We start from the raw sequence: 14,737 nt of genomic DNA, 5'->3' as shown, positions 1-14,737 counted from the left end.
ATTTTATACGTGTTCTCCGACTCCAGTGTGTGGACAGCGTGGACACTGCATACGAACGAAGCAAAAAATGTCCCTTTTGCGACGTCTCAAAATCGTGCCAGTACTTCTTTAATTAACGCAAAAAAGCCAAAATTTCGCAGAGTTACCTACCTAGACATAAATGCTTTGAAGGAACGTTTAACGCCCGAAAGATCAGTGACTGTCAGTGAGACGGACTACTTGTGCTACGCGTGCTTTTGCTACCACTGCAATGAAAGATCTTCACGGAACGCACTGTATAACGATGACATTCTTATAGCCCCTGAAAAAGAAATCGACGCAATTGACCAGATCACTACGACTACCGGTGCACGTGCGTTCAAGTCACCCGAGAGGTGTTGCTGTTTCGAACTCAATCGGTCTGAGGACGCGAAAACGAGCTCTCACTGCGCCGTCTCTTACAACGAGCATCTCGGGTGCGCGCGCGCCTGATCGGTAGCCCTGCGCTAGTGGCCGCTGCAGTGACCAAATATTTTCAAAATTAACGTCTTCAGTGCCGGCAACACCTTTTTAGGTACCTGCTGGCCTTTTAATAAAAAGAAATTCAATCCTGCCTGCATTTTATACACTTGCTGGGCAAGAAGTCGGAATTGCCCATCCTTGGCTAGGGGTCTTATTGGAGGGGCCGTAACTATTAGTGCAACGACATTATGCAACATGTTTTTATTGATTTTGAAAGATGATGTGGAGGAGAATAAGAGGACAAAGTTTAAGAAATTTAAAAAATGGGGTTTTTTTTAATTGTCGTCAGAAGTTTCCATTGTTCGGTGTTTTCTTGAACTTAGCCCGATCATATCTCTTTACTGAAAACTTATATAAATACAAGATTTGGCAGTTTGGTAGATACGCATGCGAAGAACGTAATGCAGAATTTTTGTCGCTATGCTACAAGGCTTTTTTGAGATAAAGACCTTCAAAGTAAAGAAAATTTTGCCGATTGGGCCATTTTTGAGGTTTTTTATAAAAACATCTACACTACACATAAAAACTAAAAATACCTGAGCAGAAGCAAAAACATGCATACACTTAGGTAAATAAATTTAAGCTACCTAACTTTAATATATTTTGTGCAATTCATAACGAAAGTTGGCCAAAACAGCAGAGCGGATGAGCGCTCCACTCCACCTTTTCGTCATTATTGATTTCCTGTGGTTCGAAAAAATTTTTGGCGGCAAAACAAATTGCGGATCTCTTCTTTCCACTCATCAGGCCATAATATATAAAATCTTGAAATAAATTTGAGAAGTCGACCAGCCATCGTTTGTTCGATCTTACGTGGAATCACCTAGCTAGATGTCATCAACCACACCGTGGTAACTGGCCGCCGATATTAAAAACACGCCACGCAGAAGTAACAGTTTGCAGACCCAGAAGAGGGCACACGCACAGTACACACTCATACCTTTTGTCCGATGGTGATCCACCCTTGTGTGATAAATGCGGCGAGCCTCTCACTGTCGTTCACATGATGTTACAATGCACAGAACTAGACGCTATAAGAAGAGAGCATTTTCCCCTAAAATACCTGCAACAAATACGACTTCATTTTTCATTGTTCTTAACCAAGGAACCTCTGTCTAAACGTTAGTCACTTTTGCGATGTTTAAAATGTGTACACAATTTTGGCGTTATATTTTCAGGCATACCGTAGCGGGGCCTCTCAACAGAGGTTGCTGCTGCGGTAGTTGTATCAAAGGAAGAACCTGCTTCCCGGCCTCGAGCAGGCATTCATTCTAATCACACTTTCCACTTGTTGAAATCATACGCACTTGTCATTCATCAAACAGCCATAGATCGCTTGACGTGTCATTGCCATAATGTTACATTATATACATATCTTTTAGGCTTCTGTGTAGTACGCTATTTTAGACCTCTTTACAGCCATAATAGATTCTGTTCGGCTAACACCACATCAAAGGACATGGTGCTCTTTAGCCACTCCTAGCCCTTGTGCCACAAAAACACTCCCATAGTAATCATCATCATCGTTTTAGTCTTGTATATGCCTGTCCGCTCGTTTCTCCGGTGGGAGCGATTGGATACGGTGACATTCTTCATTGGACTGTGATCATTCGACGCATTTCCCATTTTTAACGGTCCCGCTTTCGCTATCTGTATACGCGTTGCCGCTGTGAACGCCACTCCCGTTGTCATTTTTCTTTCCCCGGAGTCAACGTACTGCGCCGCCTTGGCGTATCAAATCCTTCTGCTTCACCCAGTTGCAGTAATCCTGTATCCCAGTGGTCTACGTCATAGTGAACACCACCGCCACACTACGACGTGGCAAAAGCAGCTGCGTGAGCGTAATCCACCAGCTGCGCCGTCTCAATTTTCGCCTATATCTGTTGTCCTTGTTTTCTACGTCGGACGCAAATATCTCAGGCACACACAATTCTCCTGTGTGCAGTATCAAGGCCTGTGTCCTTCCAGCAACGTTACTCAAGGATTGTGGTTCGGATGATATGCGGCTTCGCTGTGGACCCGCCTATCTTCCGACGCTTGATCTTTCGCACTCGGATTAACTGGTCTTTGATATACGTGTTTCGTTTTTGCTGAATATTTAATGCCATAAGGCAGCGGTTCTCAGCCATGGATGTTTCGGGAAACTTTTGTAGACAGGTGGAAGTGACGAGGCACCCTTTACAGTGAGTTAAAAAAAGAGGGGGGGGGGGGGGTCACAAATTAACAATACCTGCAGCATGAACCAGGTGCCTTTTATTTCTCCCTGGCAAAGAATGGGCAAACTGATGTGCCACGCTATTTCAATAGCTTGTCAATAAGTTGAGCTGTTTACAGCCACATTCAACCCCTTTCTAGCTATGTTTACCCTTCAAATATGCAAGCATAGAAAGAGTATGCTCCCGTGTCAATGTGTTAGAAACCTGCAACAAACCCATTACGGCAATCTCATGAACAAGGGAAAAAGTAAGTCAGCTCCGCTGCAATGTGAAAATCTTATGCAGTGCAACATACCGAAAACCAGGAGGGCACACTGTCACGGGACATACCTAGTGCGCCTCCAAAAGGCGTGTTGTCGGTTGTTGTCTTTTGTTTTTAATGCGATAGCAATTATATGGACACTCTCGGCTAATTTTTGCCGTCGCCGTCTGTCGACGCCGCCATGTCGCGGACATGTATGTGTATGTATATATATAAAAAAGGTACAAAGAAAAATAAAGCAGAGAAAAAAATTCTGAAGTACCCGACTGCGGATTCGAACCAGCAACCCCTCGATTCCCAGCGCGCTGCGTTAGGCAACTCAGCCACACGCCATGTATACGCCGGCGAAATAACGGCGAGCTGTTTATATTGCTACAAGAAAACGTATATTTACAGATATATACAAACAGAAATAGTGGCTGAGAAAATGGCGGACCGGAGCCTGTCCCTTCAGTACTTCGTCGTTGTCCCTCTTCCAGAGTGGGTCCGACTACTACCTTGTGCCACTGACCCACTGCTACCTTGTGACACTACCCCGCGGCATAAAAGCGCCGACCTGGCGCTGGTCACGGAAGTAGTGAGGTGGACGGCACATATGGTTTCAGTCTTACGACGTGCACAACAGTGGATGGCGGTGGCGTTGACTGCACTGAATCGGCGACTCGCTGTATTTCATATGTGAGGTCATTGACCTTCCGCAGGACATTGTATGGTCCGTAATAGCGAAAAAACAACTTTTTGGAGAGACCGATGCGACGACATGGGGTCCACAATAGGACAAGTGAACCGGGTTCATAAGAGACATTTCGATGTCGGCGATCATACAGGTCTTTTTGAGAGGCCTGAGATGCTGTGAGGCGCTCTCGGGCAATCGTGCTGTGTCGGCTCGTGCAATGGCATCGAGAACGTATGTGACAGGCGAGTTTGAACCAGTGGGAAGCAGCGTGTCAAGGGGGAGGGATGGCTCACGTCTGTACAGAACATAAAACGGGGAATAACCTGTGGTGTCATGCCTGGAGGAGTTGTAAGCGAATGTGACGTAGGGCAACGTTGTGTCCCAGTTGCGGTGGTCGGCAGAAGCGTACATCGACAATATGTCGGTGAGAGTGCGGTTCAGGCGCTCCGTAAGCCCATTAGTTTGCCGTTGGTATGCCGTTGCGAACTTGTGGTTCGTAGAACAAGAACGAACAATGTCCTAGATGACCCGGGACAAGAAGTACCGTCCTTGGTCAATGAGAAACTGTCGAGGAGCACCGTGATGCAAGATGTCATGCAGTAGAAAGTCGGCGACATCGGTAGCGCAGCTGGTGGGAAGAGCGCGGGTAATGGCGTAACGTGTGGCGTAGTCAGTCGCTACGGCGACCCACTTGTTCCCGGATGCAAAAGTGGGGAATGGTCCGAGGAGTTCGAGCCCTACGCGGTAGAATCGTTCGGCGGGGATGTCAATAGGCTGAAAGTGGCCGGCTGGAAGCATTGTTGGTCGTTTTCGACGTTGACAGAGGTCGCAGCTGCTGACGTACTTTTGTACGGAGCGATAAAGGCCTGGCCAGAAGAAACGGCGCCAGAGGCGATCGTAAGTGCGCGTGACTACAAGGTGACCGACGGTAGGTTCATCATGGAGCTGGCGGAGAACATCTGCCCGCAAGTCGGAAGGCACGACTAGAAGGCGTTCAGGGCCGTGGGGGCGCATATTGTGGCGGTATAGGACACCGTCGTGAAGGCAGTACAAGTTGAGAGAAGTGCTTGGAGTTGCGGATCTCAGACTGTCAATGATGGGACGTAAAACCGAGTCGCGGCGTTGCTTACAACCTATATCAAAGAAGTCTGATATTGAGAATACCCCAGCCTCAGCGGGTCTCTCTGCGGTGTCGGGTGGATCCACTGGATACCGTGACAGACAATCGGCGTCCTGATGGAGTTGGCCGGATTTGTAAACCACCGAGAAGGTATACCGAGAAGGCGGAGAGACCAACGACCGAGGCGGCCCGTGGGATTTTTGAGCGAAGAGAGACAGCACAGGCCGTGATGGCGAGTTACAACAGTACAGCTGTGGTCGTACAGGTATGGGCGAAACTTAGCAACTGCCCAAACTGGAGCAAGGCAGTCTCTTTCGGTGATTGAACAATTCTTCGCCGTGGACAACAGTCGGCTGGCGTAGGCGATGACGCAGTCTCGTCCGTGTAGACACTGAGCGAGAACAGCACCAATCCCATGGCCACTTGCGTCGGTGCGAACCTCTGTCGGGGTGGTGGGATCAAAGTCGGCTAATACTGGAGTAGTTGTGAGGGCAGTAACGAGCGCCGAAAACGCAGCAGCTTAAGGCGAACCCCAAGTAAAGCTGACGTCTTTCTTTAGTAGTTCTGTGAGAGGACGCGCAATATCGGCAAAATTCCGGATGAAGCGGCGGAAATACGAACACAATACGAGGAAACGCAGGCAGGCAGGCGTACCCCGCACCTCCCCCAATAATGTTACAAGAAAACGTATATTTACAGATATAGAAGCAGAAATAGTGGCTGAGACAATGGCGGACCGGAGCCTGGCCCTTCAGCACTTCGTCGTTGACCCTCTTCCAGAGTGGGTCCCACTACTACCTTGTGCCACTGACCCAATGCTACCTTGTGACAATGTACTCCATGTACCTCTGGCGGTAAGCAAATCTCGGGGGAGCGTGAGCGTGTTTTCTATCACGCAATGCTCCTAACTTTCGATTTGAAAACTGCCCTTGAGTCGTGCACGAAAAAGTGGCCCTTTTCTGTACCCACTCGGGATGTTGAAGGAAAAAAAAAGACAAAAAACACCGGGAACACCTTGCATCAGACGCCCCCGTCTGGCTGGAGACGAAGCGGGCAACTCCACGCGCCGCAGTTTAAAAGAAGAAAAATGTTGCAGTGGCTTAGCTCGGCTGTGCCAGGATAACGTAGCGTTAGCAAAGGTTCCGCTAATTATTCTTAGCTTTCCTGATTGTCTAAGATTAGCTTGATTATCATGGTTACTGCTGCTCCAATGACACACACACGGTACACGTATTATGTGGCACATGTATATTTACTTTGCCAGGCAACTACTTCAAGATCCGATGAGTTAAGCTTCTCCGCTCTTCTGCGCCGTTGAGCAGCACTTGCGCTCTCCTTTTCCAGGCTATACTACACTGGCAAACGCCAGTCAGAGGCGCTATCAAGCGGCTCCAGCGCAGTGTCAGACGGCGACTGCACGGCGAAGGGTAATAGCTGTGCGCCCGCCGGCGCCAATACGTCTGCCAATGCTACGACGCCACTACTCTGGAAAGCGCAGACCGGAGGTGGCGAGTCGCCCGCAGCGGCGGCGGAGTGCGCGGGAGTTGCCGGCTCCGGTGCGTGATATCAATGATCCTCGCGCATGCGCAGAACGGCTCTTCTGGATCCACGCGAAACTGGCTCGGCTAGGCCAGTGTAGCTAACGTTACAATATCTTGAGCGTCTAAATTTTTAATTTCCCCATTTATATTACCGCCATTTTCGTGGCCAGTTCCCCGTAGTGGGTAAGAGTCAAGAATTAAGGGTCAAGCAAGCAAGTAAGCGTCTGATTCTTCACAGTCGACACTTGCAGCGTGCTGCTCAAGCACATAGGCGTAACAACTGTGACAGTTGTTAGTTCACGCTTGCTCTGTGTATGCCTGTGCGTTCATTTAGGGCGTCCATCTTTGTGCTTCAGCGGCACGCCGCAAGTATCGAGCAGCTTCGTTCTTCGTGTGACAATTCGATTTCTTGCTATCGCATTCATTGCTTCGCCCTTGCGGCGAAACTGTGACTTCTTTTCGAGGATGGGTTTCCCGAAATGGCTTCCCCAAATTCACGTACCATTTTTCGCGTACCATTTTTGGTTCTCGAATGGGGGATCCCGCGGACTCGAGAACCACTGCCATAAGAGGAAGCGGAGATGCTATATTTTATCACATTCGAAGCAGCTTATGGCGGAGTTCAATCCGGTGGTGGTGTTTGGCGTGACCACCCTTACTGCGCATGCGCAAATCCTCTCCACACATCTCCTATCCACTCCCCCTCTTCCCCACTCCCTCTCCCCACATTCTCCCTCCTCATTTAGATAAAAGGCTCGCGTTAGGTCGTGCACACGCCGGTGTCATGAGTTCCAACGTCAACGTCGGCGCCAGTTGCAGTAACATACCCAGGAATTCGGAACATCGCTTTTAGTTCACCTTCTTTCACACCACGTGGCGTACAGACTTTCAACGTTCAAAATTCGCGCGATGACGCTTGCCGTGATCGCGCGAATCGAGAAAACCATAATACATAAAAAAGCACGACGACGATATCCGCTACAACCACCGAGCGCGAACCTAAATCGACGAGTGATAACCGCAGCGCGTGCCACGAACGGCTTGGTCTGCTCGACCGTGACTCAGCAGTTCTGTTGCAACGAAAGGGGGCATATACAAGTCGTTTGACTGTGCCTGATAACGACCAACTCTCGAAAGAGCGTACTGCCCTTCTTCTCATCCCCTGCCTCTTCAATATATTTCGTCCGATTATATTGTCGTTGGCTCCCACGGGTTTCTTAAAAGTTTTAAAGCAAGAACGTCCTTTAGCGCTGCTGTTTTTGTAGTGTGAAAAAAGCTAAGTTCCATAAAATAATACAAGCTTTGGAGGCGGTGATGACGATCGCGGGTTTCAAAATGTGTAGACGGAGGCTTGCCGTCCCTAATATCAGTTGGCCTCAATTTATGAATTCAGTATTTTGCGCTTTTACAAGACGTCTTGCCGTGTTATATTCGCTGCCCACAGACATTTTTCTTTAAAGCTCAATTACCAGCAGAGGTAAAGCAACAATACCTTTGCAAGCAGAATATTGTTCAATGATCTTCTTAAAAAGAATTATTTTAATAAAGTCACCTTAGTTTCAACAGCGCTTTTTAGTTTTTAAATGACATAACTAAATACGCCGGAAAGCACCGACTTCATTATGCTCATGACATGCTATCCAGGCCGCGTTTTCCTCTCCGCTAAGGGTTGCTGAAAGAGGGATGAAACAGATTAGACTGATATAAAGTATCGTGAAACCCGTCTTCTTGTTTGACTGCCTATGCTGATCTGCAACCCTTCAGGGTGGTCTAGTGAATAAGGTGCTCGACTACTGACCCGCAGGTTGCGGGATCGAATACCGGCCGCGGCGGCCATATTTTCGATGGAGACGAAAACGCTAGAGGCCTGTGTACTTATATTTAGGTGTATGTTAAAGAAGCCCAGGTGGTCGAAATTTCCGGAGCCCTCCACTACGGCGTCTCTCATAATCATATCGGGGTTTTGGGAGGCTAAACCCCAACCATTATTATTTTATTATGCTAGCCTGTAGAATTGCAAGAGGTCGCGGCTTGAAACCCGGTTCTTGCGGCCAGTTTTATTCTGGACGAAATAGCTTATTTCTATTTTTACATGGCAAAGTTCGTTAAAAAGTCTCTCGTCAGGACCCGTTCAATACTTTCATTACAACTTGAAATCTTTTGCTTATGTGAGCAAAGGACCTGGAAGGTTCTCGAAAAGCCTTTATATTTTTATTCGCTGTGTCGTGCGTTTGTTTACCGATAGACAGCGCAGCACCTCACGAGGCGATGTTTCTCAAATAGTGGATTACACTGAAAGTTGTTAAAGGCAAGCTGAGCAACCTCCCACGAATACATTTCTTTTTTTTTTTATCAATTAGTTCCCTGTTGAGCGTGAAAAAGCGCGCCGAGAGGGGACAGAAAACGAAAAGAAGCACACATACACATCGATAGTGTGTGTGCAACTCTTACAATAGCGGGTACAACCCACAATAGTGGGCTGTACCCACTATTATAACAGTTGCAAGGCATTGAACTGCCCTGTTACCGTGCTGCCAGAAGGTAAACATTGCTGTCAACGCAGGCCTTGTCCGCCTCGGTGGAGCAATAATTATGCTGCTCGGCTGCTAACCGGAAGGTCGCGAGTTCGATCTTGGCCGCGGCGGTCGCATTTCGATGAATGCGAAATGCTAGGGGCCCGTGTACTGTGCGATGTTAGGGCACGTTAAAGAACACCGGATGGTCAAGATTGCCGGAGCACTCCACTACGGCGTCTCTCATAATCATATCGTAGTTTTGGGACGTTAAACCCCAGATATTATTAACGCAGGCCTTACCTATGACACGGCGATGGTCTGCAAGTCTGCAAGCGGAGCTCTTTCCCTGCATTCCGTTACGTACCGTAGGCAATGTACATACTCTGTTTTTCTTACGTGATGAGCCCCACTTTTTTTCTGTGTTGGCTCGTGGCGCTTCTAGAGTGGCCGCATTGAACTTCTCGCAATGGGAGCTTAACTGAAGCCACGTGCTGCAGTCAATGACGCTGAAATCAGTGTGCTGCAGTGCGCGACTCACATCTCGCAGAAAGTGTGACCCCCCTCATGGAGGCATGGCCTACTTTTTGATTATTTTCATACTTAGTAGACACGATATTCGCCTGCTAATCGACGGACCGAATTTGTCAGAAATCTTACGTGATGAAATTCTTCGGTTTCCTCGCATCACTCATTGCCATCGTCTCAATCGTACAGTAATGCCAATAAACACTAGAGGGTGCTAAGTAATATCATTATTTAGGCGGCAGTATTGTATGGCTTGTGACTTTCAAAGCTCCTAGTGACCCGGTGAGCTCGGGAGCGTGGGCTCGTGCCATACCAAGGAAAGATCGAAAGCGCACGCCTCGCGACTACGTTTGCGAGAAGTACTTCTCGTAGACTAAGGCCTATCATTCGTAGAAAAAAAAAACGCAATGGGCCCCTTATGCATTACACTAAGTCGACTCGAAGGTGAAAGCTTTCTTCTTGTCGTCATTCGATGTGTCTGTTCTGCCCCACCCCCGTGCAAAAGCTTTCTGCACCTAACGTGGTTTCGCACTGCCTCCGTGATTGGTCAACCGATCACAGAGGCAGTGCAATGCGACAATGTCATGTGATGAAGTCACGTCATGTGACGTCATCGTGCCGTCATAATTACGTGATTTTGGGAATGTGTGACGCCATAATAACGTCCCGTTGGGATGTCATCACGTGATGATTTTTTGTTGACGCCGCCAACGCCGTGGAAGCAATTGGCTGATAAAGTGTGGCGCTGCTGAGTAGCGAGGTCGCATGTTCTATTCCCTGCCACGGCGGCCGTATTCCGGCGGGGACGAAATGCAAGAACACATGCTTACTTAGGTCTATTAGATGCACCTTCTAGACCCCCAGGTGTTTAAACCTATCACAGAATCTCCCACTGCGGCTTGGCGATAATGACAATGGGGTTATGGCACGTAAAGCCCCTTAAATTATTATTGTTTACGTAGGCCGCTAGGGGGCAACAAAAATAATACATGAAAAACAACCCCGTACACACGCGTCAACATTAATGCGGGAGTGTCACGCACAGAGTTCTGCCTAAATTATTATTCTGCATGTTCCATCACAAGCATCTGCTTATCAATAATTCTGAAGTATCCATATGAATGCGCACATGGATAGTTCGGAATTACGCATCATCTTGCCGCAGGATAAAAAAAATCGAGATAGAAAGGGAGAAGGCTATGATATTCCCCTAGTCTTGCTTGCTTTATTCGCTAGGCCATCTTCTGGGGTTGCTGTCGCATCCGAAAAGCTACAGCGCAGTGTGTCCGTATTTTGGCGGTGTACAAGTAAAGAAATGGCTCCTCCTGGTTTCTGTATATATATTTTTTTGCATTGAGATTGCAAGTTGTGATATCCACAACCCGAGTAGACGCTTAATACGAGTGCGGTTTAAAGCGATGCACCGTCGAGAAAATAAAACAGGTTGAATATAAATGCTTCAAGCTTTCATTTGTGGTAATTCAATTTACATAAACCAACACTCTACCAGTTTCACGCCTTAGTAATTCTACTACTACTACTACTACTACTACTACTACTACTACTACTACTACTACTACTACTACTACTACTACTACTACTACTACTACTACCAATAATAATAATAATAATAATAATAATAATAATAATAATAATAATAATAATAATAATAATAATAATAATAATAATAATAATAATAATAATAGCAATAATATTAATAATAATATTTGTTATTATTGTTATTAGTAGTAGTAGTACTAGTGGCGTTTAATGTCCCAAAACCAGGATATGATTATGTGAGACGCCGTATTGGAGTGCTGCAGAATTATTGACCACTTAGGGTTCTTTAACGTGCACCAAAATCTAAGATTTCTTCCAGTATTTTTATATACGGTCGGTTCGTCGACGCCCTGATTCCGATGTGGCTGAATGACTGCTGCCATCTAGACCGAATCAAATACCTTCTCGTAATCTCTGACGGCTATATATAGGGGTTGGTTATATTCCGCGCATTTCTCTATCACTTGATTGATAGCGTGAATATGTTTATTGTCGAGTAGCCTGTACGGAATCCTGCTTGGTCGTTTGGTTGATTGAATTCTAATGTGGTCCTAATTGTATTAGCTATTATATTTTTAAATCACTTGTAGACAACCGACACTAAGCAGATCGGCATGTAATATTTCAAGCCCTTGACGTCGTCTGTGTTGTGAATTAGGTGATTTCAAAATTATTCCAAGATTCTCGTACGTATAAGAAACACTTTCTATACATGGTGGCCAGTTTTTCTAAAACAATCTGTCCACCGTCTTTCAAGAGATCTGATGTTACCTGATCCTAAGCAGCGCCAATTGCCTCTTTGCGTTCCCTCTAAGGATTTCTTTACTTCCCATGTCGTTACTGGTGGGTTGTCCGATTCCTCTGGCCTACTAATATACTTCTTACGTTATCGTCCTCGATGTCCCGGCTACTGTACAGATATTTGTAAAGCTCCTCAGCTATTTTAACTTTCCTATCCATACTGACAAGGACTTTGCCTTCCTCATCCCTTAGTGCATACGTCCGGTTTTTGCCTGTGCGAAGTTTTCTCTTGACCCCTTTGAGGCTTCGTCCGTTCCAGAGATGACCAATAAAAGGATGGGACGAAGTCAGTCACGTGCGAGCCGGGCCGCGTGTTTGAGACCCCTGCCCTGCAGCAAAAATTAAATAAAACGATACAACGTGGCTTCCTAATGAAGTCCAGGAGCAGTCTATACAATTCACGCATCTATTTGGAATCAACGTCCGTCGACACTGTCGAAGAGCGCAAGGTGAGGTTGTGATATTTACAGAGTACTCAAGAGTACTCGAGAGACTGATTAGACCGCGTGCGCGTCGCTCGCACCGCATATACATGTATATAACAAATGATCAGATTCTAGTGCCCTTCGTTGATACTAACTTTAGTTGTTGCATTTTAGAAACGCTGGTTGTACCTTCACGTGTTTGCTCGCAGGTGAATTCATGCCGTAGATATGTGTAGTCGTGCGCAAGATGAGTCTCTAACACTGAAACTATCTTTGAAATACGCCATAACGGCTAAACGCAGTGGGCAAGCGCAAAAGTGTTCATGACACCAAATGCTGAGGCGGAAAATTCTATGGCATTTCAATACGACACATTCGCATTAGTGCCTTACAAGTATTCATACACTAAACATTAATTCGGTGTTCCGCTCACATTATTGACAAGAGAACATCGTGACGTCATCGGCACGCGATAACGCACATATCGCTTAACTGCTACGTCCGATATACTTACGCTCGGCAATACCTACGCTGACTTTGTTATTCCTTTCACATTTCATGCGTAGATATACAGGCAGATGCGTTTGGATAAGTGTAGTCTTTTACGATGTAAGAATATTCAACAAGCCGCGACGTGTACGTTCCTTTCGTTTCGTGCTCCCACGGCACCAACGAGCCGCGGGCAACCGAATGGCCGAGTCGCTCGATGTAGTACAAACTTTTCCCATAGTGCGCCACGCTCCCGCGGGGCTTTCTGGGATTGCTTGAAAAGGTTCATTAGCAAGAATATCGCAATGCATTCACCCTGTCTCTTTAGTCTATCATCCGATGCTTTGCAATCATATGCCTCAATTTATTTTTACCATATATCTGCACTTAATTATTAATTTCCTAACACTCTCAGCAGATTTGATTGCTCCTTTAAATTGCTGAAGGGTGTCTTGAAGGGTCAGTTGGTACATGTTACTGCGTTGCAAACAGCGCAAAAACGGGGCGAAGGCTAAGGAACAAACAACAGAAGCGCTGTTCCTTTGTTCGTTAGCTTCGTGCCGTTTTCGCGCCGTTTTCAGTGCAGTAACATGTAGCAACTGGCCCTTGAAGACACCCTTCTGCAATTTTGTTTCTCTTACATCCGGCTCTTTTGCACCCAGTGTTTTGCATAACTCATCAATGTGTAAGCGCTTGTGTTGTTGTTTTTTCCTTAGCCTTCGTCCAATTTTCGCGTCGTTTTTAACGCAGTACTCCTTTAAATCGTCATCTCTCGTAAACATTTCTCCTGACACTTGTCGGTGATAGATGGTCTCTATATTAAACGAATAATTAAAATTGATTACGAATTAATGATATTTATGACTGCTAATAATGAATGATATTCTACTACTTCCCACCATTGTACTGTGACTGCATAGATTGAGATCTACCGCTGCATAGATTAGATACTATCTATTTTACTGATGTCCTACAATGACAGCTTTCACCCCTAAATTGAACATATGTTGAATTCATTGTCACCATTCATTAGTAATGCACTGTGCACCAAGGTGCGAATGTAGATCAGCATTAGTAAGATATTCTTACCGTGAATTCTGCTTAGCTGACCTAATTTTAAAAAAATTGCGCAGCTTGCACTGAGTCGCGCAAACCTGGGCTAGAGCAGAGCTGGTCGGCACTTGGCTGGTCCTGGCTTGACTAGACATACGTGCATTCACAAACACCGATGCACGAAGTGTTCACGGGGTCACATTGGTAATCACTAGTATAGACTAGGTGTTGATCGGATTCGATTGGGTATCGCTCGGCTGTCACAACACCAAAAGGGTTAATTAGCGTAATCAGATTAATTGAAATAAATAGCGTAATATGTCTAATTTGCACATTCGGAACTTGGTCTAGCTTAACTTGCATCCCTAGTCAAGCTACCATTAACTATAACTTAATTAGCTTAATTACGCTAATGAGCTTAATAAGTATAATCTACATACTCCAGGCTTCATCTCGACGAGCTTTCACGACAAGTCAGTCTAGACCTAATGAGCTAATTAACGTAATTAACACTAATTAGGCTCATTTATAATGGTTATATCGGTATCGCTCGGCATCTCTTGCCGAGCTCGGCATGACTACGCACACTAGAATCTCAACTCGGCTTAATTAGGGCTAATTAGCCTTCTGGCTGTATTATGCTTGGCTAATCAGTTTTCACCGTGCTCAACTAAACTTCATTACAATTGGCTATGATTAACATGGCTTAACTAGGCACAACTATGCTGAGTGCGCCGGCATAATGATGATTGTGTTTTGTCTACATCGCGAGTAGTACAAAGCATGGGCATAACTTTGCTGTAAAAAATATTAATATTAATTACGCTGCAGAGCCCCTAAATGCCAATTAGCAAACATTCTAAATGTATTCAGCCTCTTCCTATATGGTTTTATTTGATGCATTACAATGTTATCGTCTTATTAATTTATTGACCATATACCCGCACTTGGCAACTGCCTACAACGATCACTAATAAACTGTAATCGTCATCTCTGGCATATCTTTTATTTGATACCTTTAATTGCTAGGTTTCACAGATTTTCCCCCAAAT

This window comes from Rhipicephalus sanguineus, chromosome 3 (assembly GCF_013339695.2).
Source record: "Rhipicephalus sanguineus isolate Rsan-2018 chromosome 3, BIME_Rsan_1.4, whole genome shotgun sequence".
NCBI lineage: Eukaryota > Metazoa > Arthropoda > Arachnida > Ixodida > Ixodidae > Rhipicephalus > Rhipicephalus sanguineus.
The sequence above is the reverse complement of the archived record's forward strand: the minus strand, read 5'-3'. Positions refer to the sequence as shown.